This window comes from Panulirus ornatus, chromosome 11 (assembly GCF_036320965.1).
Source record: "Panulirus ornatus isolate Po-2019 chromosome 11, ASM3632096v1, whole genome shotgun sequence".
NCBI lineage: Eukaryota > Metazoa > Arthropoda > Malacostraca > Decapoda > Palinuridae > Panulirus > Panulirus ornatus.
In genome coordinates, this window is record NC_092234.1 from 16,374,845 (window position 1) to 16,402,756 (window position 27,912).

General features: G+C 40.9%; 1 protein-coding gene across 4 annotated transcripts in view; it reads right to left on the reverse strand.

The window, feature by feature from the left end:
- Rbcn-3B (WD repeat-containing protein Rbcn-3B) overlaps positions 1-27,912 on the reverse strand; it is a 393,934-nt gene that overhangs the window by 150,324 nt on the left and 215,698 nt on the right. The window lies entirely within an intron of this gene.

Sequence of the window (27,912 nt, forward strand, 5' to 3'; positions counted from 1 at the left end):
AGAGGACATAACATAAAACCAAAAAGAAACTTGTTAAAAAAGAGGTAATGAAACACTTTTACAGTGTAACTGAAGTGGAGTAGGATGTGGTATATGCAGACATTACAAAGAAGTTTCAAATAGTATATATCAGCAGATGATGTTCAAGAGTGTGAATCTCCCTATACAATACAAATATGTAATTACACACACACACACACGTAAATAGATGTTAATATTATATATCAAAATAAATGATTGTTTTATATATATATATATATATATATATATATATATATATATATATATATATATATATATATATATATATATATATTTTTTCTTGCTTTGTCGCTGTCTCCCGCGTTTGCGAGGTAGCGCAAGAAAACAGACGAAAGAAATTGCCCAACCCACCCCCATACACACGTATATACATACGTCCACACACACAAATATACATACCTACACAGCTTTCCATGGTTTACCCCAGACGCTTCACATGCCTTGATTCAACCCATTGACAGCACGTCAACCCCGGTATACCACATCGATCCAATTCACTCTATTCCTTGCCCTCCTTTCACCCTCCTGCATGTTCAGGCCCCGATCACACAAAATCTTTTTCACTCCATCTTTCCACCTCCAATTTGGTCTCCCACTTCTCGTTCCCTCCACCTCCGACACATATATCCTCTTGGTCAATCTTTCCTCACTCATTCTCTCCATGTGTCCAAACTATTTCAAAACACCCTCTTCTGCTCTCTCAACCACGCTCTTTTTATTTCCACACATCTCTCTTACCCTTACGTTACTTACTCGATCAAACCACCTCACACCACACATTGTCCTCAAACATCTCATTTCCAGGACATCCATCCTCCTGCGCACAACTCTATCCATAGCCCACGCCTCGCAACCATACAACATTGTTGGAACCACTATTCCTTCAAACATACCCATTTTTGCTTTCAGAGATAATGTTCTCGACTTCCACACATTCTTCAAGGCTCCCAGGATTTTCGCTCCCTCCCCCACTCTATGATCCACTTCCGCTTCCATGGTTCCATCCGCTGCCAGATCCACTCCCAGATATCTAAAACACTTTACTTCCTCCAGTTTTTCTCCATTCAAACTTACCTCCCAATTGACTTGACCCTCAACCCTACTGTGCCTAATAACCTTGCTCTTATTCACATTTACTCTTAACTTTCTTCTTTCACACACTTTACCAAACTCAGTCACCAGCTTCTGTAGTTTCTCACATGAATCAGCCACCAGTGCTGTATCATCAGCGAACAACAACTGACTCACTTCCCAAGCTCTCTCATCCACAACAGACTTCATACTTGCCCCTCTTTCCAAAACTCTTGCATTCACCTCCCTAACAACGCCATCCACAAACAAATTAAACAACCATGGAGACATCACACACCCCTGCCGCAAACCTACATTCACTGAGAACCAATCACTTTCCTCTCTTCCTACACGTACACATGCCTTACATCCTCGATAAAAACTTTTCACTGCTTCTAACAACTTGCCTTCCACACCATATATTCTTAACACCTTCCACAGAGCATTTCTATCAACTCTATCACATGCCTTCTCCAGATCCATAAATGTTACATACAAATTCATTTGCTTTTCTAAGTATTTCTCACATACATTCTTCAATATATATATATATATTTTTTTTTTTTTGCTTTGTCGGTCTCCCGCGTTTGCGAGGTAGCACAAGGAAACAGACGAAAGAAATGGCCCAACCCACCCCCATACACATGTATATAAATACGTCCACACACGCAAATATACATACCTACACAGCTTTCCATGGTTTACCCCAGACGCTTCACATGCCTTGATTCAATCCACTGACAGCACGTCAACCCCGGTATACCACATCGCTCCAATTCACTCTATTCCTTGCCCTCCTTTCACCCTCCTGCATAATCAGGCCCCGATCACACAAAATCTTTTTCACTCCATCTTTCCACCTCCAATTTGGTCTCCCTCTTCTCCTCGTTCCCTCCACCTCCGACACATATATCCTCTTGGTCAATCTTTCCTCACTCATTCTCTCCATGTGCCCAAACCATTTCAAAACACCCTCTTCTGCTCTCTCAACCACGCTCTTTTTTTTCCACACATCTCTCTTACCCTTACGTTACTTACTCGATCAAACCACCTCACACCACACATTGTCCTCAAACATCTCATTTCCAGCACATCCATCCTCCTGCGCACAACTCTATCCATAGCCCACGCCTCGCAACCATACAACATTGTTGGAACCACTATTCCTTCAAACATACCCATTTTTGCTTTCCGAGATAATGTTCTCGACTTCCACACATTCTTCAAGGCTCCCAGAATTTTCGCCCCCTCCCCCACCCTATGATCCACTTCCGCTTCCATGGTTCTATCCGCTGCCAGATCCACTCCCAGATATCTAAAACACTTCACTTCCTCCAGTTTTTCTCCATTCAAACTCACCTCCCAATTGACTTGACCCTCAACCCTACTGTACCTAATAACCTTGCTCTTATTCACATTTACTCTTAACTTTCTTCTTCCACACACTTTACCAAACTCAGTCACCAGCTTCTGCAGTTTCTCACATGAATCAGCCACCAGCGCTGTATCATCAGCGAAAAACAACTGACTCACTTCCCAAGATCTCTCATCCCCAACAGACTTCATACTTGCCCCTCTTTCCAAAACTCTTGCATTCACCTCCCTAACAACCCCATCCATAAACAAATTAAACAACCATGGAGACATCACACACCCCTGCCGCAAACCTACATTCACTGAGAACCAATCACTTTCCTCTCTTCCTACACGTACACATGTGTTTGATGATAGAGTGGCAGATATAGGGTGTTTTGGTCGAGGTGGTGTGCAAAGTGAGAGGGTTAGGGAAAATGATTTGGTAAACAGAGAAGAGGTAGTGAAAGCTTTGCGGAAGATGAAAGCCGGCAAGGCAGCAGGTTTGGATGGTATTGCAGTGGAATTTATTAAAAAAGGGGGTGACTGTATTGTTGACTGGTTGGTAAGGTTATTTAATGTATGTATGACTCATGGTGAGGTGCCTGAGGATTGGCGGAATGCGTGCATAGTGCCATTGTACAAAGGCAAAGGGGATAAGAGTGAGTGCTCAAATTACAGAGGTATAAGTTTGTTGAGTATTCCTGGTAAATTATATGGGAGGGTATTGATTGAGAGGGTGAAGGCATGTACAGAGCATCAGATTGGGGAAGAGCAGTGTGGTTTCAGAAGTGGTAGAGGATGTGTGGATCAGGTGTTTGCTTTGAAGAATGTATATGAGAAATACTTAGAAAAGCAAATGGATTTGTATGTAGCATTTATGGATCTGGAGAAGGCATATGATAGAGTTGATAGAGATGCTCTGTGGAAGGTATTAAGAATATATGGTGAGGGAGGAAAGTTGTTAGAAGCAGTGAAAAGTTTTTATCGAGGATGTAAGGCATGTGTACGTGTAGGAAGAGAGGAAAGTGATTGGTTCTCAGTGAATGTAGGTTTGCGGCAGGGGTGTGTGATGTCTCCATGGTTGTTTAATTTGTTTATGGATGGGGTTGTTAGGGAGGTAAATGCAAGAGTTTTGGAAAGAGGGGCAAGTATGATGTCTGTTGGGGATGAGAGAGCTTGGGAAGTGAGTCAGTTGTTGTTCGCTGATGATACAGCGCTGGTGGCTGATTCATGTGAGAAACTGCGGAAGCTGGTGACTGAGTTTGGTAAAGTGTGTGGAAGAAGAAAGTTAAGAGTAAATGTGAATAAGAGCAAGGTTATTAGGTACAGTAGGGTTGAGGGTCAAGTCAATTGGGAGGTGAGTTTGAATGGAGAAAAACTGGAGGAAGTGAAGTGTTTTAGATATCTGGGAGTGGATCTGGCAGCGGATGGAACCATGGAAGTGGAAGTGGATCATAGGGTGGGGGAGGGGGCGAAAATTCTGGGGGCCTTGAAGAATGTGTGGAAGTCGAGAACATTATCTCGGAAAGCAAAAATGGGTATGTTTGAAGGAATAGTGGTTCCAACAATGTTGTATGGTTGCGAGGCGTGGGCTATGGATAGAGTTGTGCGCAGGAGGATGGATGTGCTGGAAATGAGATGTTTGAGGACAATGTGTGGTGTGAGGTGGTTTGATCGAGTGAGTAACGTAAGGGTAAGAGAGATGTGTGGAAATAAAAAGAGCGTGGTTGAGAGAGCAGAAGAGGGTGTTTTGAAGTGGTTTGGGCACATGGAGAGAATGAGTGAGGAAAGATTGACCAAGAGGATATATGTGTCAGAGGTGGAGGGAGCAAGGAGAAGAGGGAGACCAAATTGGAGGTGGAAAGATGGAGTGAAAAAGATTTTGTGTGATCGGGGCCTGAACATGCAGGAGGGTGAAAGGAGGGCAAGGAATAGAGTGAATTGGAGCGATGTGGTATACCGGGGTTGACGTGCTGTCAGTGGATTGAATCAAGGCATGTGAAGCGTCTGGGGTAAACCATGGAAAGCTGTGTAGGTATGTATATTTGCGTGTGTGGACGTATGTATATACATGTGTATGGGGGGGGTTGGGCCATTTCTTTCGTCTGTTTCCTTGCGCTACCTCGCAAACGCGGGAGACAGCGACGAAGGTATAAAAAAAAAAAAAAATATATATATATATATATATATATATATATATATATATATATATATATATATATATATATATATATTTTTTTTTGCCGCTGTCTCCCACGTTTGCGAGGTAGCGCAAGGAAACAGACGAAAGAAATGGCCCAACCCACCCCCATACACATGTATATACATACGTCCACACACGCAAATATACATACCTACACAGCTTTCCATGGTTTACAAAGACTCTTCACATGCCCTGATTCAAACCACTGACAGCACGTCAACCCCGGTATACCACATCGATCCAATTCACTCTATTCCTTGCCCTCCTTTCACCCACCTGCATGTTCAGGCCCCGATCACACAAAATCTTTTTCACTCCATCTTTCCACCTCCAATTTGGTCTCCCACTTCTCCTCGTTCCCTCCACCTCCGACACATATATCCTCTTGGTCAATCTTTCCTCACTAATTCTCTCCATGTGCCCAAACCATTTCAAAACACCCTCTTCTGCTCTCTCAACCACGCTCTTTTTATTTCCACACATCTCTCTTACCCTTACGTTACTTACTCGATCAAACCACCTAACACCACACATTGCCCTCAAACATCTCATTTCCAGCACATCCACCCTCCTCCGCACAACTCTATCCATAGCCCACGCCTCACAACCATACAACATTGTTGGAACCACTATTCCTTCAAACATACCCATTTTTGCTTTCCGAGATAATGTTCTCGACTTCCACACATTATTCAAGGCTCCCAGGATTTTCGCCCCCTCCCCCACCCTATGATCCACTTCCGCTTCCATGGTTCCATCCACTGCCAGATCCACTCCCAGATATCTAAAACACTTTACTTCCTCCAGTTTTTCTCCATTCAAACTTACCTCCCAATTGACTTGACCCTCAACCCTACTGTACCTAATAACCTTGCTCTTATTCACACTTACTCTTAACTTTCTTCTTTCACACACTTTACCAAACTCAGTCACCAGCTTCTGCAGTTTCTCACATGAATCAGCCACCAGCGCTGTATCATCAGCGAACAACAACTGACTCACTTCCCAAGCTCTCTCATCCACAACAGACTTCATACTTGCCCCTCTTTCCAAAACTCTTGCATTCACCTCCCTAACAACCCCATCCATAAACAAATTAAACAACCATGGAGATATCACACACCCCTGCCGCAAACGTACATTCACTGAAAACCAATCACTTTCCTCTCTTCCTACAAGTACACATGCCTTACATCCACGACAGAAACTTTTCGCTGCTGCTAACAACTTGCCTCCCACACCATATATTCTTAATACCATCCACAGAGCATATCTATCAACTCTATCATATGCCTTCTCCAGATCCATAAATGCTACATACAAATCCATTTGCTTTTCTAAGTATTTCTCACATACATTCTTCAAAGCAAACACCTGATCCACACATCCTCTACCACTTCTGAAATCACACTGCTCTTCCCCAATCTGATGCTCTGTACATGCCTTCACCCTTTCAATCAATACCCTCCCATATAATTTACCAGGAATACTCAACAAACTTATACCTCTGTAATTAGAGCACTCACTCTTATCCCCTTTGCCTTTGTACAATGTCACTATGCAAGCATTCCGCCAATCCTCAGGCACCTCACCATGAGTCATACATACATTAAATAACCTTACCAACCAGTCAACAATACAGTCACCCCCTTTTTTATAATAAATTCCACTGGAATATCATCCAAACCCGCTGCCTTGCCAGCTTTCATCTTCCGCAATGCTTTTACTACCTCTTCTCTGTTTACCAAATCACTTTCCCTAACCCTCTCACTTTGCACACCACCTCGACCAAAAAACACCCTATATCTGCCACTCTATCATCAAACATATTCAACAAACCTTCAAAATACTCACTCCATCTCCTTATCACATCACCACTACTTGTTATCACCTCCCCATTAGCCCCCTTCACTGAAGTTCCCATTTGCTCCCTTGTCTGACGCACTTTATATACCTCCTTCCAGAACATCCTTTCATTCTCCATAAAATTTAATGACACTCTCTCACCCTAACTCTCATTTGCCCTCTTTTTCACCTCTTGCACCTTTCTCTTGACCTCCTGCATCTTTCTTTTATAAATCTCCCACTCATTTGCATTTTTTCTCTGCAAAAATCGTCCAAATGCCTCTCTCTTCTCTTTCACTAATAATCTTACTTCTTCATCCCACCACTCACTACCCATTCTAATCAACCCACCTCCCATGCTTCTCATGCCACAAGCATCTTTTGCGCAATCCATCACTGCTTCCCTAAATACATCCCATTCCTCCCCAACTCCCCTTACCTCCTTTGTTCTCACCTTTTTCCATTCTGTACTCAGTCTCTCATGGTACTTCCTCACACAAGTCTCCTTCCCAAGCTCACTTACTCTCACCACTCTCTTCACCCCAACATTCTCTCTTCTTTTCTGAAAACCCATACAAATCTTCACCTTCGCCACCACAAGATAATGATCAAACATCCCTCCAGTTGCACCACTCAGCACATTAACATCCAAAAGTCTCTCTTTCGCACGCCTATCAATTAACACGTAATCCAATAACGCTCTCTGGCCATCTCTCCTACTTACATACGTATACTTATGTATATCTCGCTTTTTAAACCAGGTATTCCCAATCACCAGTCCTTCTTCAGCACATAAATCTACAAGCTCTTCACCATTTCCATTTAAACACTGAACACCCCATGTATACCAATCATTCCCTCAACTGCCACATTACTCACCTTTGCATTTAAATTCACCCATCACTATAACCCAGTCTTGTGCATCAAAACAACTAACACACCCATTTAGCTGCTCCCAAAACACTTGCCTCTCATGATCTTCCTTATCATGCCCAGGTGCATATGCACCAATAATCACCCATCTCTCTCCATCAACTTTCAGTTTTACCCATATCAATCTAATATTTACTTTCTTACACTCTATCACATACTCCTACAACTCCTGTTTCAGGAGTACTGCTACTCCTTCCCTTGCTCTTGTCCTCTCACTAACCCCTGACTTTACTCCCCAGACATTCCCAAACCACTCTTCCCCTTCACCCTTGAGCTTCGTTTCACTCAGAGCCAAAACATCCAGGTTCCTTTCCTCAAACCAACTACCTATCTCTCCTTTTTTGTCATCTTGGTTACATCCACACAGATTTTGACACCCCAATCTGAGCCTTCGAGGAGGATGAGCACTCCCCGCGTGACTCCTTCTTCTGTTTCCCCTTTCAGAAAGTTAAAATACAAGGAGGGGAGGGTTTCTGGCCCCCCTCTCCCGTCCCCTTTAGTAGCCTTCTACGACACGTAAGGAATGCCAAAAAAAAAAAAAAAAAAAAAAAATATATATATATATATATATATATATATATATATATATATATATATATATATATTTTTATTTTCAAACTATTCGCCATTTCCCGCGTTAGCGAGGTAGCGTTAAGAACAGAGAACTGGGCCTTTGAGGGAATATCCTCACCTGGTCCCCTTCTCTGTTCCTTCTTTTGGAAAATTAGAAAAAAAATAATGAGAGGGGAGGAATCCAGCCCCCTGCTCCCTCCCCTTTTACTCGCCTTCTACGACACGCAGGGAATACGTGGGAAGTATTCTTTCTCCCCTAACCCCTATCCCCTATATATACATATATATTTTTTTTTCGCTTTGTCGGTCTCCCGCATTTGAATATATATACATATATATACATATATATATATATATATATATATATAAATATATATATATATATTTTTTTTTTGCTTTGTCGCTGTCTCCCGCGTTTGCGAGGTAGCGCAAGGAAACAGACGAAAGAAATGGCCCAACCCACCCCCATACACATGTATATACATACGTCCACACACGCAAATATACATACCTACACACCTTTCCATGGTTTACCTCAGACGCTTCACATGCCTTGATTCAATCCACTGACAGCACGTCAACCCCGGTATACCACATCGCTCCAAATCACTCTATTCCTTGCCCTCCTTTCACCCTCCTGCATGTTCAGGCCCCGATCACACAAAATCTTTTTCACTCCATCTTTCCACCTCCAATTTGGTCTCCCTCTTCTCCTCGTTCCCTCCACCTCCGACACATATATTCTCTTGGTCAATCTTTCCTCACTCATTCTCTCCATGTGCCCGAACCATTTCAAAACACCCTCTTCTGCTCTCTCAACCACGCTCTTTTATTTCCACACATCTCTCTTACCCTTACGTTACTTACTCGATCAAACCACCTCACACCACATATTGTCCTCAAACATCTCATTTCCAGCACATCCATCCTCCTGCGCACAACTCTATCCATAGCCCACGCCTCGCAACCATACAACATTGTTGGAACCACTATTCCTTCAAACATACCCATTTTTGCTTTCCGAGATAATGTTCTCGACCCACACATTCTTCAAGGCTCCCAGAATTTTCGCCCCCTCCCCCACCCTATGATCCACTTCCGCTTCCATGGTTCCATCCACTGCCAGATCCACTCCTAGATATCTAAAACACTTCACTTCCTCCAGTTTTTCTCCATTCAAACTCACCTTCCAATTGACTTGGCCCTCAACCCTACTGTACCTAATAACCTTGCTCTTATTCACATTTACTTTTAACTTTCTTCTTTCACACACTTTACCAAACTCAGTCACCAGCTTCTGCAGTTTCTCACATGAATCAGCCACCAGCGCTGTATCATCAGCGAACAACAACTGACTCACTTCCCAAGCTCTCTCATCCCCAACAGACTTCATACTTGCCCCTCTTTCCAAAACTCTTGCATTCACCTCCCTAACAACCCCATCCATAAACAAATTAAACAACCATGGAGACATCACACACCCCTGCCGCAAACCTACATTCACTGAGAACCAATCACTTTCCTCTCTTCCTACACGTACACATGCCTTACATCCTCGATAAAAACTTTTCACTGCTTCTAACAACTAGCCTCCCACACCATATATTCTTAATACCTTCCACAGAGCATCTCTATCAACTCTATCATATGCCTTCTCCAGATATATTTATATATATATATATATATTTTCTTATTTTGCTTTGTCGCTGTCTCCCGCGTTTGTGAGGTAGCGCAAGGAAACAGACGAAAGAAATGGCCCAACCCATCCCCATACACAATGTATATACATACATGTCCACACACGCAAATAAACATACCTATACATCTCAATGTACACATATATATACACACACAGACACATACATATATACCCATGCACACAATTCACACTGTCTGCCTTTATTCATTCCCATCGCCACCTCGCCACACATGGAATACCATCCCCCTCCCCCTCATGTGTGCGAGGTAGCACTAGGAAAAGACAACAAAGGCCCCATTCATTCAAACTCAGTCTCTAGCTGTCATGCAATAATGCCCGAAACCTCAGCTCCCTTTCCACATCCAGGCCCCACACAACTTTCCATGGTTTACCCCAGACGCTTCACATGCCCTGATTCAATCCACTGACAGCACATCAACCCCGGTATACCACATCGATCCAATTCACTCTATTCCTTGCACGCCTTTCACCCTCCTGCATGTTCAGGCCCCGATCACACAAAATCTTTTTCACTCCATCTTTCCACCTCCAATTTGGTCTCCCACTTCTCGTTCCCTCCACCTCTGACACATATATCCTCTTGGTCAATCTTTCCTCACTAATTCTCTCCATGTGCCCAAACCATTTCAAAACACCCTCTTCTGCTCTCTCAACCATGCTCATTTTATTTCCACACATCTCTCTTACCCTTCCATTACTTACTTGATCAAACTACCTCACACCACACATTGTCCTCAAACATCTCATTTCCAGCACATCCACCCTCCTCCGCACAACTCTATCCATAGCCCACGCCTCGCAACCATACAACATTGTTGGAACCACTATTCCTTCAAACATACCCACTTTTGCTTTCCGAGATAATGTTCTCAACTTCCACACATTCTTCAAGGCTCCCAGGATTTTCGCCCCCTCCCCCACCCAATGATTCACTTCCGCTTCCATGGTTCCATCCGCTGCCAGATCCACTCCCAGATATCTAAAACACTTTACTTCCTCCAGTTTTTCTCCATTCAAACTTACCTCCCAATTGACTTGACCCTCGACCCTACTGTACCTAATAACCTTGCTCTTATTCACATTTACTCTTAACTTTCTTCTTTCACACACTTTACCAAACTCAGTCACCAGCTTCTGCAGTTTCTCACATGAATCAGCCACCAGTGCTGTGTCATCAGCGAACAACAACTGACTCACTTCCCAAGCTCTCTCATCCCCAACAGACTTCATACTTGCCCCTCTTTCCAAAACTCTTGCATTCACCTCCCTAACAACCCCATCCATAAACAAATTAAACAACCATGGAGACATCACACACCCCTGCCGCAAACATACATTCACTGAGAACCAATCACTTTCCTCTCTTCCTACACGTACACATGCCTTACATCCTCGATAAAAACTTTTCACTGCTGCTAACAACTTGCTTCCCACACCATATATTCTTAATACCTTCCACAGAGCATCTCTATCAACTCTATCATATGCCTTCTCCAGACCCGTAAATGCTACTTACAAATCCATTTGCTTTTCTAAGTATTTCTCACATACATTCTTCAAAGCAAACACCTGATCCACACATCCTCTACCACTTCTGAAATCACACTGCTCTTCCCCAATCTGATGCTCTGTACATGCCTTCACCCTCTCAATCAATACCCTCCCATGTAATTTACCAGGAATACTCAACAAACTTATACCTTTGTAATTTGAGCACTCACTCTTATCCCCTTTGCCTTTGTACAATGGCACTATGCACGCATTCCGTCAATCCTCAGGCACCTCACCATGAGTCGTACATACATCAAATAACCTTACCAACCAGTCAACAATACAGTCACCCCCTTTTTTAATAAATTCCACTGCAATACCATCCAAACCTGCTGCCTTGCTGGCTTTCATCTTCCGCAGAGCTTTTACTACCTCTTCTCTGTTTACCAAATCATTTTCCCTAACCCTCTCACTTTGCACACCACCTCGACCAAAACACCCTATATCTGCCACTCTATCATCAAACACATTCAACAAACCTTCAAAATACTCACTCCATCTCCTTATCACATCACCACTACTTGTTATCACCTCCCCATTTGCGCCCTTCACTGAAGTTCCCATTTGCTCCCTTGTCTTACGCACTTTATTTACCTCCTTCCAGAACATCTTTTTATTCTCCCTAAAATTTAATGATACTCACTCACCCCAACTCTCATTTGCCCTCTTTTTCACCTCTTGCACCTTTCTCTTGACCTCCTGTCTCTTTCTTTTATACATCTCCCACTCAATTGCATTTTTTCCCTGCAAAAATCGTCCAAATGCCTCTCTCTTCTCTTTCACTAATAATCTTACTTCTTCATCCCACCACTCACTACCCTTTCTGATCAACCCACCTCCCACGCTTCTCATGCCACAAGCATCTTTTGCGCAATTCATCACTGATTCCCTAAATACATCCCATTCCTCCCCCACTCCCCTTACTTCCACTGTTCTCACCTTTTTCCATTCTGTACTCAGTCTCTCCTGGTACTTCCTCACACAAGTCTCCTTCCCAAGCTCACTTACTCTCACCACCCTCTTCACCCCAACATTCACTCTTCTTTTCTGATAACCCATACAAATCTTCACCTTAGCCTCCACAAGATAATGATCAGACATCCCTCCAGTTGCACCTCTCAGCACATTAACATCCAAAAGTCTCTCTTTCACGCGCCTGTCAATTAACACGTAATCCAATAACGTTCTCTGGCCATCTCTCCTACTTACATACATATACTTATGTATATCTCTCCTTTTAAAACAGGTATTCCCAATCACCAGTCCTTTTTCAGCACATAAATCTACAAGCTCTTCACCATTTCCATTTACAACACTGAACACCCCATGTATACCAATTATTCCCTCAACTGCCACATTACTCACCTTTGCATTCAAATCACCCATCACTATAACCCGGTCTCGTGCATCAAAACAACTAACACACTCATTCAGCTGCTCCCAAAACACTTGCTTCTCATGATCTTTCTTCTCATGCCCAGGTGCATATGCACCAATAATCACCCATCTCTCTCCATCAACTTTCAGTTTTACCCATATTAATTGAGAATTTACTTTCTTACATTCTATCACATACTCCCACAGCTTCTGTTTCAGGAGTACTGCTACTCCTTCCCTTGCTCTTGTCCTCTCACTAACCCCTGACTTTACTCCCAAGACATTCCCAAACCACTCTTCCCCTTTACCCTTGAGCTTCGTTTCACTCAGAGCCAAAACATCCAGGTTCCTTTCCTCAAACATACTACCTATCTCTCCTTTTTTCACATTTTGGTTACATCCACACACATTTAGACACCCCAATCTGAGTCTACGAGGAGGATGAGCACTCCCCGCGTGACTCCTGTTTCCCATTTTTTAGAAAGTTAAAATTGCAAGGAGGGGAGGATTTCTGGCCCCCCGCTCCCGTCCCCTCTAGTCGCCTTCTACGACTATATATATATAATGTTTACATATAATTATATACACACAGAAACTAATATACACACTAACTGAACAGATAATTCAGGACAACAAACAAAAGACAGTGCAATTTACAACTAAAAACATTCAAAACCATCCACTTTTATTGAACCCATCTGTGAGCAATACACATTGGTATGTTGGCAAAACAACATGGTACCTAGAGTAAGAGGGGTCTCATGTTCCTAAGAAAGATAGAGATGATAGGTCTTTCAATCTTTCCAAATACTACATACAACCACAACATTTGATCAGCTGGTATAAAAGTCTGAATGCACAATTATGTCTACGCTATGTATACTGAACACTGTATTCTCTAATCAGAGGGACTACTCTGACTTAATCAAAAACTATATATTCTTGACCAAGTTTTACATTTAAAAATCAAGAGGGTCTCTACACTACAGTGAAAATCCTAACATAGACAATCAACAAAGGACTGTTTTGTCTAATATGGGGAGGTCACTGCCAGCACTAGTGAAAATTGTGCTTGACCACTAACAAGAAAAATGAAAAATCAAATACAAACAGCCCCTAATCTACTTCTCTTCTACTATTCCTACTTACATAATACAATCTACACTTTAGCAAAAGTTCTCTTGGTGATATCTTTAACTGCTTCAACAGTTTCCTAATCATTTCCATGATACATGTACTTACTCCCCTTTTGTCTTAAGACCTAGAACATGTGACATTTTTGCACATCTCACATGTGTTTTCCTTAACTTGCCCATTTTATAAATATATATGTTAGTTAAGGAAATTTTCTCAAGGTACAGATCAGCAGTACTTAAAACAGCACTCAGACCAAGTATCTTCACACATAATCTAAATGCACACAAGATTTTATCATTCCATACATAGCAAGCATGCCATGTATAATTCAGAACAGCAAATTTACTACAGCATACAAAATGTTTCCTGTATGTTGAATATCCCTCTAATCATCATCATGTCATGGGATAAATTTGTAAAGTTCAAAACATATCATGTCTGGGATCAAATATTAGGCTAGTCAAGACAAAGATGGCGAAGCAGCCATTATATTACAAGAACTACTTATAGTTAGAGCAGTCAAACATGCAAGGCATTCATTCACATTAGCCCAAAAATCAAACTTACACAAAAACCTATCTAATCCTTTAATTTTACACTTCCTTTTTAAGCTGAAAACTAGAACAGCAACCTTTAGGATAAACTTTGATGCCTGGTTCATTTTCTGTAACACAGCTATGCATATATTTGTCGTCATGGACAAATCTACTTGTGCATTATATGAAAGCAAGAGGGTTATGTTTCCATTAGAGCTGAAAAGAAGGTTGATTACCACTAAGCTAGACACATGATTGGTGTATCTATGAGAAAGCTTGAAAAGGTTTTAACTAGTATCTATCTATATCTCTGATGCCTATTACCTTCAATAACTCCCATCTAGGCAGTGGCCACTGCAAAAGAATCTTCAATCATCCCTATTCTTACATGCTTCCCTCGCATTCGCCATTCCATGCATTCTTGCTCCATTTCTCTCCAGTAATTATTCTTCCATTCTATATCCCCATGTCATAGGTTGTCTTCCTCTCACATTAACCCTTTTAATCATTATATGATTCACTCTCCTTCTAAACTCCCCATATTGCATTCTTTCCACAGGCCTAAACCACCTCATAGTATTACATTCCACCCACTCTTCCATTCCAAAACTCATTTCTTCTGCGTTCTCTGCCATACCAGATCTTTGATACACACCCTCATTACTTTCTTCATTCCATGTAGTCATACCACATGCTCATAAGTCTGTATTGAAAACTGTCATATTCTCTAAAAGAGACATATAACACTGCACTACTGTTGTGTCCATTTACATTTCTAAAAAAACTCCTATAAGAATTTTCTTTTAAATAATCTAACCCTATCAATGTGACAATAGGACATATCCAAACAATTTTCCCCATGCCAGCATTATTTGGACTTACCTTAAGCCTCCCCTATGCATTTAAATCTTTTATCCTTTTCTGTTTGAGATTTTTCATGAATATGTGTATGGATATAGTGGATACTCACTAATTGAGTGTTACATAATTATATGATAGTTAAACTGTCTATTACTAACTGTGAAATCATACTATTAAATGATCAACCCCCTTCCCATATTACTGCTTCTGAAAAAGAGCACAACCTACCCACTTCTAAATGCAGCAAGTGTTAGGGTCATATCAGGGCATCCATGCTGCACCTCATTTGCATTAATACTCTACATAGTTTTCTTTTTTTCTGTTTTAGTTACAGACAAAAGTCCACATCAAGGTTGGGCCTTAAATGAAATACAGAAAGAATTATGAAATGGAAAAAAAGACAAGGAAAAGTATTTACTAGTTATGGAGGAAGTGAAAGACCTGTCTTTTGAATTGTGCCAGGTCAAAGTTATTGGGAAAAAACATGACAGGGAAGAGAGTTCCAAAGCTAAAACTTGTACGGAAAGAAGCAGGAATCAAAACGGCCCACCCTTGAGTTGCCAATGGCCACAAAATAATCATGTGACTCAACAGCTTGCTGAGTATTGCTTGGTCTAGTTAGTGGTGGGGGCACACAAGCCGCCAGCTCTTGGGAGCAAAAACCAAAGTAATACCTATAGAAGAGGAAAGTGAACCAACATTGTGGCATAGGGCAAGGTAATTAAGTTTGAAAAATAGTCTGGAACAGTTTATAAATCAGACTGCTTTCAACCCAGCTCTGTCAAGTAAGCATACTCCATACAAGGACAAATCAATCCTTGTATAAACAGAGCAACTGTTCAGAAGAGAAGAAGTCTCAGCATCTAAACAAGAAACCCCAGTTTCTTTGAGGCAGACTTAGCTATTCCTGTAACGTAGGGTTTCTAAGAAAGAGTGAATATTACAGCAATACCACGTACAATCACTGAATAAAGAGATGGAACTACAGAACCATCAAAGGAGAGACGAGAGTTGTGAGGATTTTTCGATAAAGAGATGGGTAGAAATTGGGTCTTGGAGGCATTAAGCTTAACAAGATTTTGTCTATCCCACTGAGACATTGAAGAAACTGTGTCGAGACATGATGCAGATCAAGTGTGAGAAGTAGGAGCAGAATTGAGGGATGTGGATGAATGCAGTGTTGAGTCATCAGCATATGAGTGCATTGGATTATTTGTGGAGGAAAGGAAATTGCTGAAATATAATGCTTATGGACTATTAGAAAAGTTAAGTGAGCATCCACTTTCCGTGACTAGTTTCAGGCAGAATTCCAGAGGGAAACTGCTAATATATTTCATTATTCCTATCATTTTCAGTGTTAAGTTCTGGAAAACTATCATTGGCAATGACTGGTATTCCTTTTAACATAAATCTGCAATTTTTATGTTTTACATGATTTTAAGAAGGTTCTGATATCATATGAGTATACCTCAAGGTCAAGTTAGAAAAAAAATAATGACTTTCATTTACAGTGGATAACTGGTTACAATGAGGTACCCACTGAAACTCCATGTGCAGTGAAAAGGTCAAACTTCTACAATACAGAGCACAGCCAACTCAGAAGTCCAGAATCAAACCTGAGGGAAGATAGTTCCCCTAACAATGTAAGTAGTTTATAGATTTCCAAGCTCATTAATAAAGCTTATTAATCAATCAACTTCAATGATGCAGCTAAGTAACTTCTGAACATAAATCAGTTACCTAATCCACAAAGCTAGTGTAAAAATAATGACAGGTTTGATTTGAGTAGAACTAAGCTTACTATAGTGGATTTCTCAAGAGAAGATTTGTGACAAGTTATTCTTTTATATCCAACCCTATACCAGTATCTATCTACATTACCAACATATTTCTTATTTTCTTAATGGCGTGAAAAATTCTATGCTTGTCCAAAAACTAAAAAATTGATAAGAAAGGATTATCATATCATAAAAAACCACTTTTAACTGTAAATGGAAATACTTCCTATGAGGCAGTGAAGCCTTACACCTAAGGCTTAATTTCAAAAGGGAAGATTCCTGTAATGCCTGGCTATATAAGCAATTAAAAAAGTGTATGGTTTGAAGTGAAAGTGATGCAGACAAGTGTTCAGTCTGCAGTGAAGAAAAAACATTACTTTGTAGTAATCAGAAAAAAAGGAATCTAACAATTTTTCGAGAGAAATCTATAAATCATTCAACATCAAAATTATCCTTAGAAATAAAGAAAAAAGGCATACATATTATAATAGTTGAGAGAAGTTAGTAAATACTTCAATAACTTTTGGACAACATTGGAATAAAAAGAATGACTATGAGATAAAAATATGGAGAATTCCTGCTAATCAGATAAGAGCAAGAAAACTTGCCAAAAGAATGAATGACAATAAACTTCAGCAAACATTACTCCATCACAAGCAAACAAATAATGCATGAACTAAAATAATTTCACTTGTTCACAAGAAAGAGAAGCCAACTCAGCTGAGGTTATTTCAAAACTTATTAAACAGTACAGAAGTAAGACATTCGATTAAATTAGCCAACAACTCTTGAATTAATTGTAATAAAAAAAATGTGCCAATTTGATAAATCTAATTCTGAAACCATAGATTATAAATCCTTTGCAAACAATCATGGGTATCCCTACCCTCTCCCCCAACCCTACCCTCTCCCCCAATGTGACTGGAGAAACAAAAGAATGAAAATCAATATCTAAGTAAAATTACATCTGGAAAATATAAAATAAACCTTAATAAAAACAAACAATGAAGCCATGTAAAAGCACAACATATTTTCAATCTTCAACACTTACAAGTTTACTTTCACTATGTTCTTTCCATAATCACATTTTCCTTTGTCTTTCCCTCACAAGTGCAAATTTGACTGAAATTTCCTTCCATAATCACATTTTCCTTTGTCTTTCCCTCACAAGTGCAAATTTGACTGAAATTTCCTCTCTATTTTTGAATGCCCTTTCACTTTACTTCCACAAGTAATCCTCTCACCTATTGGCAGTTAAATCTCACACTGTTTTGAACTGGCTGATCGCTAAGATATTACATATTTCATTTTTCAAATATTCACACTTTCATTTTCAGCTTATTTCAATAACATCATTACATCTGTATGTAATAATGACAGTTAGAGACTGACTGTGAACAAATGTGGTGCTACCTTGCTGGAGGAGGTGAGGGATGCTGTTTCCTGTGTGGCTTGGCAGTGACAGGAATGGATGAAGGCAGAAAGTATGAATATGTACATGTGTATATATGTATGTGTCTGTCCATGTATGTGTATATACATGTTGAAATGTACATGTATGTATATGTGGGATGTGTGGTAATAAAAAGAGTGTGGATGAGAGAGCAGAAGAGGGTGTTTTGAAATGGTTTGGTCACATGAAGAGAATGAGTGAGGAAAGATTGACAAAGAGGATATATGTGTCAGAGGTGGAGGGAACGAGAAGTGGGAGACCAAATTGGAGGTGGAAAGATGGGGTGAAAAAGATTTTGAGTGATCGGGGCCTGAACATGCAGGAGGGTGAAAGGCGTGCATGGAATGGAGTGAACTGGAATGATGTGGTACACCGGGGTCAATGTGCTGTCAAAGGATTGAACCAGGGCATGTGAAGCATCTGGGGTAAACCATGGAAAGTTTTGTGGGGCCTGGATGTGGAAAGGGAGCTGTGGTCTCGGTGCATTATACATGACAGCTAGAGACTGAGTGTGAACGAATGTGGCCTTTGTTGTCTTTTCCTAGCGCTACCTTGCGCACATGTGGGGGGAGGGGGTTCTCATTTTCATGTGTGGCGGGGTAGCAACAGGAACAAATAAAGGCAAACAGTATGAATTATGTACATGTGTATATATGTGTACATTGAGATGTATAGGTATGTATATTGTGCTTGTGTGGACATGTATGTATATACATGTGTATGTGGGCGGGTTGGGCCATTCTTTCGTCTGTTTCCTTGCGCTACCTCGCTAACGTGGGAGACAGCGACAAAGCAAAATAAAAAATAAATATAAAAATATATAACAATGTTATATGGTTGCCCACCCCCATACACATGTGTATGCGTGCACGTCCACGAGCGCAAATGTACATACCCATACATCTCAATGTGCACATGTGTGTACACACACAGACACATGCATGTATACACATGCACACTGTTCACGCTGTCTGCCTTTATATATATATATATATATATATATATATATATATATATATATATATATATATATATATATATATATATATATATATATATTTTTTTCATACTATTTGCCATTTCCCACGTTAGCGAGGTAGCTTTAAGAACAGAGAACTGGGTCATAGAGGGAATATCCTCACCTGACCCCCTTCTCTGTTCCTTCTTTTGGAAAATTAAAAAAAAAAACAAGAGAGGGGAGGATTTCCAGCCACCCGCTCCCCCCCCTTTTAGTCACCTTCTACGACACGCAGGGAATACGTGGGAAGTATTCTTTCTCCCCTATCCCCGGGGATTATATATATATATATATATATATATATATATATATATATATATATATATATATATATATACATATATATTATCCTGGGGATAGGGGAGAAAGAATACGTCCAACGTATTCCCTGCGTGTCGTAGAAGGCGACTAAAAGGGAAGGTAGCAGGGGGCTGGAAATCCTCCCCTCTCATTTTTTTTTTTTAATTTTCCAAAGGAAGGAACAGAGAAGGGGGCCACGTGAGGATATTCTCTCAAAGGCCCAGTCCTCTGTTCTTAACGCTACCTCGCTAATGCAGGAAATGGCGAATAGTATAAAAGAAAAGATATATATATATATATATATATATATATAAGGCATGTGTACGTGTAGGAAGAGAGGAAAGTGATTGGTTCTCAGTGAATGTAGGTTTGCGGCAGGGGTGTGTGATGTCTCCATGGTTGTTTAATTTGTTTATGGATGGGGTTGTTAGGGAGGTAAATGCAAGAGTCCTGGAAAGAGGGGCAAGTATGAAGTCTGTTGGGGATGAGAGAGCTTGGGAAGTGAGTCAGTTGTTGTTCGCTGATGATACAGCGCTGGTGGCTGATTCATGTGAGAAACTGCAGAAGCTGGTGACTGAGTTTGGTAAAGTGTGTGGAAGAAGAAAGTTAAGAGTAAATGTGAATAAGAGCAAGGTTATTAGGTACAGTAGGGTTGAGGGTCAAGTCAATTGGGAGGTGAGTTTGAATGGAGAAAAACTGGAGGAAGTGAAGTGTTTTAGATATCTGGGAGTGGATCTGTCAGCGGATGGAACCATGGAAGCGGAAGTGGATCATAGGGTGGGGGAGGGGGCGAAAATTTTGGGAGCCTTGAAAAATGTGTGGAAGTCGAGAACATTATCTCGGAAAGCAAAAATGGGTATGTTTGAAGGAATAGTGGTTCCAACAATGTTGTATGGTTGCGAGGCGTGGGCTATGGAGAGAGTTGTGCGCAGGAGGATGGATGTGCTGGAAATGAGATGTTTGAGGACAATGTGTGGTGTGAGGTGGTTTGATCGAGTAAGTAACGTAAGGGTAAGAGAGATGTGTGGAAATAAAAAAGAGCGTGGTTGAGAGAGCAGAAGAGGGTGTTTTGAAATGGTTTGGGCACATGGAGAGAATGAGTGAGGAAAGATTGACCAAGAGGATATATGTGTCGGAGGTGGAGGGAACGAGGAGAAGAGGGAGACCAAATTGGAGGTGGAAAGATGGAGTGAAAAAGATTTTGTGTGATCGGGGCCTGAACATGCAGGAGGGTGAAAGGAGGGCAAGGAATAGAGTGAATTGGAGCGATGTGGTATACAGGGGTTGACGTGCTGTCAGTGGATTGAATCAAGGCATGTGAAGCGTCTGGGGTAAACCATGGAAAGCTGTGTAGGTATGTATATTTGCGTGTGTGGACGTGTGTATGTACGTGTGTATGGGGGTTGGGCCATTTCTTTCGTCTGTTTCCTTGCGCTACCTCGCAAACGCGGGAGACAGCGACAAAGTATAAAAAAAAAAAAAAAAAAAAAAAAAAAATATATATATATATATATATATATATGTTGAAGGAATAGTGGTTCCAACAATGTTGTATGGTTGCGAGGTGTGGGCTATGGATAGAGTTGTGCGCAGGAGGATGGATGTGCTGGAAATGAGATGTTTGAGGACAATGTGTGGTGTGAGGTGGTTTGATCGAGTGAGTAACGTAAGGGTAAGAGAGATGTGTGGAAATAAAAAGAGCGTGGTTGAGAGAGCAGAAGAGGGTGTTTTGAAGTGGTTTGGGCACATGGAGAGAATGAGTGAGGAAAGATTGACCAAGAGGATATATGTGTCGGAGGTGGAGGGAACGAGGAGAAGAGGGAGACCAAATTGGAGGTGGAAAGATGGAGTGAAAAAGATTTTGTGTGATCGGGGCCTGAACATGCAGGAGGGTGAAAGGAGGGCAAGGAATAGAGTGAATTGGAGCGATGTGGTATACCGGGGTTGACGTGCTGTCAGTGGATTGAATCAAGGCATGTGAAGCGTCTGGGGTAAACCATGGAAAGCTGTGTAGGTATGTATATTTGCGTGCGTGGACGTATGTATATGCATGTGTATGGGGGGGGTTGGGCCATTTCTTTCGTCTGTTTCCATGCGCTACCTCGCAAACGCGGGAGACAGCGACAAAGTATAATAAATAAAATATAAATATATATATATATATATATACATTGATATGTATAGGTATGTACATGCGCGTGTGTGGACGTGTACGTATATACATGTGTATGTGGGTGGGTTGGGCCATTCTTTCATCTGTTTCCTTGCGCTACTACACTAACGTGGGAGACAGCGATAAAGTATAATAAATAAATGAATAAATATAATACATATGTGTATATGAGTGGTTGGGATATTCTTGTCTGTTTCCTTGCACTACCTCACCGATGCGGTAAGCAGCGATTAAGTACAATAATAATAATAACAAATTTTTTAATTATTCGCTATTCTTAACTGCTGTTTCCCACATCAGCAAGGTAGTGCCAGGAAACAGACGAAGAATGGCCCATCCACTCACATACACATATACATACATAAATGCCCATACACGGACATATACATACATATACATATCAACATATACATGCATACACATATCAACATACATATACACACACATACACAGACATATACATGTGTACGTATTCATACTTGCTTGCCTTCATTTATTCCTATCGCTACCCCGCCACATGGGAAATAGCATCACTACCCCTAACTTCAGTGAGGTAGCACCAGGAAAACACAAAACAGGCAACTATTGTTCACACTCAGTCTCCAGCTGTCATTTGTAATGCACCGAAACCACAGGTCCCTTTCCATGTCCAGGCTCCAAAGACCTTTCAATGGTTTACCCCAGACACTTCATATGCCCTGGTTCAGTCCAGTGACAGCTTGTCAACCCCGGTATACCACATTGTTCCAATTAACTCTATTCCTTGTACGCCTCATCCTCCTGCACATTCAGGCCCCGATCGCTCAAAATCATTTTCGCTCCATCCTTCCAACTCCAATTTGGTCTCCCACTTCTTGTTTCCTTCACCTCTGACATATATATCCTCTTTGTCAATCTTTCCTCACTCATTCTCTCTGTATGTCCAAATCATCTCAACACACCCTCTTCTGCTCTCTCATCCACACTCTTTTTATTTCCACATATCTCTCTTACCCTTTCATTACTTACTCGATCAAACCACCTCACACCACATACTGTCCTCAAACATTTCATTTTCAACACATCCACCCTTCTCCATACAACCCTATCTATAGCCCATGCCTCGCAACCATATAACATTGTTGAAACCACTATTCATTCAAAACATACCCATTTTTGCCCTCCGAGATAATGTTCTCGCCTTCCTCACATTCTTCATCGCTCCCAGAACATTCGCCCCCTCCCCTACCCTGTGACTCAATTCAGTTTCCATGGTTCCATCTGCTGCTAAGTTCACTCCCAGTTATCTGAAACACTTCACTTCCAATTTTTCTCCATTAAAACTTACATCACAATTAACTTGTCCCTCAACCCTACTGAACCTAATAACCTTGTTCTTATTCTCCTTTACTCTCAATTTTCTACTTTCACACATTTTCCAAACTAAGTCATCAACCTCTGCAGTTTCACACCCAAATCAGCCACCAGTGCTGTATCATCAGCGAACAACAACTGACTCACTTCACAAGCCCTCTCATCCACAACAAACTGCATACTTACCCCTATCTCCAAAACTTTTGCATTCATCTCCCTAACCACCCCTTCCATAAACAAATCTAACAACCATGGAGACATCATGCACCCCTGCTGCAAACCAATCTTCACTGGGAACCAATCACTTTCCTCTCTTCCTACTCATACACATGCCTTACATCCTTGGTAAAAACTTTTCACTGCTTCTAGCAACTTACCTCCCACACCATATATTCTTACAACCTTCCACAAAGCATCTATATCAACCCTATCATATGCATTCTCCATCAGTTTTCTAAGTATTTCTCAAGTAGATTTTTCAAAGCAAACACCTGATCCACACATCCTCTACCACTTCTGAAACAAAACTGTTCCTCCCCAATCTGATGCTCTGTACATGCCTTTGCCCTCTCAATCAATACCCTCCCTATAATTTCCCATGAATACTGAACAAACTTATGCCTCTGTAATTTGAACACTCACCTTTATCCCCTCTGCCTTTGTACAATGGCACTTTGCATGCATTCCACCAGTTCTCAGGCACTGCACCATGATCCACACATACACTGAATATCCCTACCAACCAATCAACAACAAAGTCACCCCCTTTTGTGATAAATTCCACTGCAATACCTCCAAACCCCGCTGCCTTGCTGACTTTCATGTTCCATAAGGATTTTACTACTTCTTCTCTGTTTACCTAACCATTCTCCCTGACCCTCTCACTTAGCACAACATCCCAACCAAAACACCCTATATCTATCATCAAACACATTCAACAAACCTTCAAAATACTCACTCCATCTTCTCACTTCATCACTATTTGTTATTACCTTTCCATATGCCCCCTTCACCGATGTTCCCATTTGTTCTCTTGTCCTACACACGTTATTTATCTCCTCCAAGATATCTTTTTATTCTCCCTAAAATTTAATGATACTCTCTCACCTTAACTCTCATTTGCTCATTGTGTGTGTGTGTGTGTGTGTGTGTGTGTGTGTGTGTGTGTGTGTGTGTGTGAGCAGAAATGTCTTCCTTTGTCTGTTTCCTGGCGCTACCTCACTAACGTGAGTGACAGCGATCAAGTATGAAAAAATATACATATTACCTTCAAAGGATTCACTATTCCTTTATTTGTCCTACACTGGTCTTTCGACTTTGTGTTCTCACTCATTTTGCTCATTAATTACTCGTTTGGAGATAGTTCATTCCAAATTTCCTGAGGTTCCTTTTGTTTGAATGATTCTGTTTCACTGCTGTTCTATTCTGCAAGGACCTTCTTTAATTGGCTCTAAATACAAAAAATATTTGGCATGTTTCTACAGTCTATTTCTCTTTGCCTATCTGTTTTCTATGCATCTATCTGTCTATGGGTGAATGTAGTCAACTATACATCATATTATTTGTTTATTATACTTAGTCACTGTCTCCTGCGATAATGATGTAGCGCAAGGAACCAAACGAAAGAATGGCCCAACCCACCCACATACGCATGTATATACATAAACGCCCACACACGCACATATACATACCTATACATTTCAACATATACATACATATACAAACACAGACATATACATGTATACATATTCATACTTGCTGCCTTCATCCATTCCCATCGCCATCCCGCACAAGGTTGCACTAGGAAAAGACAACAAAGGCCACATTCATTCACACTGTCTCTAGCTGTCACGTGCAATGCACTGAAACCAAAGTTCCCTTTCCACATCCAGGCCCCACAAAACTTTCCATGGTTTACCCAATACGCTTCACATGCCCTGGTTCAATCCACTGATAGCACGTAGACCCTGGTATAACACATTGTTCCAATTCACGCTATTCCTTGCAGGCCTTTCACCCTCCTGTATGCTCAGGCCCAGATCACTCAAATTCTTTTTCACTCCGTCCTTCCACCTCCAATTTGGTCTCCCACTTCTCCTCGTTCCCTCCACCTCTGATACATATATCCTCTTTGTCAATCTTTCCTCACTCATTCTCTCCATGTGACCAAACCATTTCAATACACCCTCTTCTGCTCTCTCAACCACTCTTTTTATTACCACATATTTCTCTTACCTTTTCATTACTTATTCGATCAAACCACCTCACACCACATATTGTCCTCAAACATTTCATTTCCAACACACACCATATCCAACTATCTATCTATCAATCTGAAGCCTAAAATTATAGGATGACTTGAAATTCACAACCAGATACATAAATTTTCAATGAAGAAAACACCATTTCTCTACCACAGGCAGAAGCCTGTGAGCATCAGAGAGAGCACTAGCTCAGTGAGGGGTTAAAACATATCAAAATGAAGTACATTCATCAGAATTCACCTCCTTCAACAACCACATTAACTTTATGGTCAGCAGATGCTTATTCCCAGGAATTTGATTGTCAAAAATCATATAAGGCCAGAATATGCTCATTCACAGGGATTTATTAACATTTCAGTTACCTTCCCTGGCTTATGATGTCACTTATTAGAGATGAGGGGGTATGTAGAAGGTAGCAACCACATAATTCACTGACCATTGGGAAGCATAAGTGCCTTAGGTCTATTACTGTCAATTAGAAAGAAAAAGGTTTTTGAAAAGGAAAGAGTGGAAGAAAGGGAAAGGGGAATAAATGGATAATCACAGGGCTCCACCTGTTGTAGACAGTTGTTTATCCTTCAAAATTTACATTCCTCATTACAAGACAGAGCCATATGATCAGCTAAGAGAATACTCACATGAAGGAGGAGGGTCTTGCAAGATGAATTTAGGAGCAAAACCAAATAAAAGCTTTCCCCAATGATGATTTGCCTACCAATAAAAAACCATCTCAAAAAGGGGCATATCCAAAGCCACAAACAGGGGATTAGCTTGATCAACAGAGAGATAACACGAAACAAAACACTGTTCTTCCTAATCTCATCCAATGAAAGGTTTCTAATAAATGTCAAGGTTATACAACACTTTCCTTACACCATGGGCTTTATCACACTATTAAGTTGTGAAAACAGTACTAACCTCTTGACTCAAGAAGTGCTAATAATAAACAAATCAATTCTATTGTATTTTTCTGAGATCAATAAATTGTTTGAGAATTTCATCAGGTAACCCCCCTTGAAGGAGTTCCAAATGGGAACAGGAGTCAGATATAGAGCCACAGTACAAAGGCAAAGGGAATAAAATTGAATGTTCAAACAACAAAGGTATAAGTTTGCCGAGCATTTCTGGGAAATCATATGGAAGGGTAGTGATTGAGAGAGTGAAGGCATGTAAAGGATATCAGATTTGGGAAGAGCGGTGTGGTTTCAGAAGTGGAAGAGGATGTGTGGTGATGTGTTTGCTTTGAAGAATGTGTGCAAGAAATACTTAGAAAAACAGATGGATTTGTATGTAGCATTTATGGATCTGGAGAAGGCATATGATAGGGTTGATAGAGATGCTTTGTGGAAGGTCTTAAGAGTATATGGTATGGGAGGTAAGTTGCTAGAAGCAGTGAAAAGTTTTTGCCAAGGATGTAAGGAAAGTGTACGAATAGGAAGAGAAGAGAGTGATTGGTTTCCATTCAAGGTCGGTATGCGGCAGGGATGTAAGATGTCCAAATGGTTTAATGTGTTTATGGATGGGGTGGTTAGAAAGGTAAATGCTAGAGTTTTGGAGAGAGGGGCGAGTATGCAGTCTGCTGGGGATGATATGGCCTGTGAAGTGTCAGTTGTTGCTTGCCGATGATACAGATCTGGAGGCTGATTCATGGGAGAGACTATAGAAGTCTGACTGACTTTGGAAAAATAGTGAGAAAGGAGGAAGATGAGAATAAATGTGAATAAGAGCAAGGTTATAAGGTTCAGTAGGGTTGAGGGACAAGTGAATTGTGATACAAGTTTGAATGGAGAAAAATTGGAGAAGGTGAAGTGTTTTGGATATCTGGGAGTGGACTTAGCAGTGAATGGAACCATGGAAACGGAAGTGAGTCACAGGGTGGGGCAGGGGGGCAAAGGTTTTGGAAGTGATGAAGAATGTGTGCAAAGAAAGAAACTTATCTTAGAAAGCAAAAATGGGTAAATCTAAAGGAATAGTACTTCCAACAATATTATATGGTTGTGAGAATTGGGCTATGGATAGGGTTGTACACAGATGGGTGGATGTGTTGGTGTGAGGTGGTTTGATCAAGAGATTAATGAAAGGGTAGGAGAGATGTGTGGAAATAAAAAGTGTAGTTGAGAGAGCAGAAGGGGGTGTGTTGAAATAATTTGAACATATAAAGAGAATGAGCAAGGAAAGACTGACAAAAAGGATATAGATGTCACAGGTGCAGGGAACAGGAAGCAGGAGACCAAATTGGAGGTGGAAGGATGGAGTGAAAAAGATTTTGAGCAATCTGGGCCTGAACATACAGGAGGATGAGAGGCGTGCAAGAAATAGAGTGAATTGGAACAATGCGGTATTTTGGGTGTGTGTGTGTGTGTGTGTG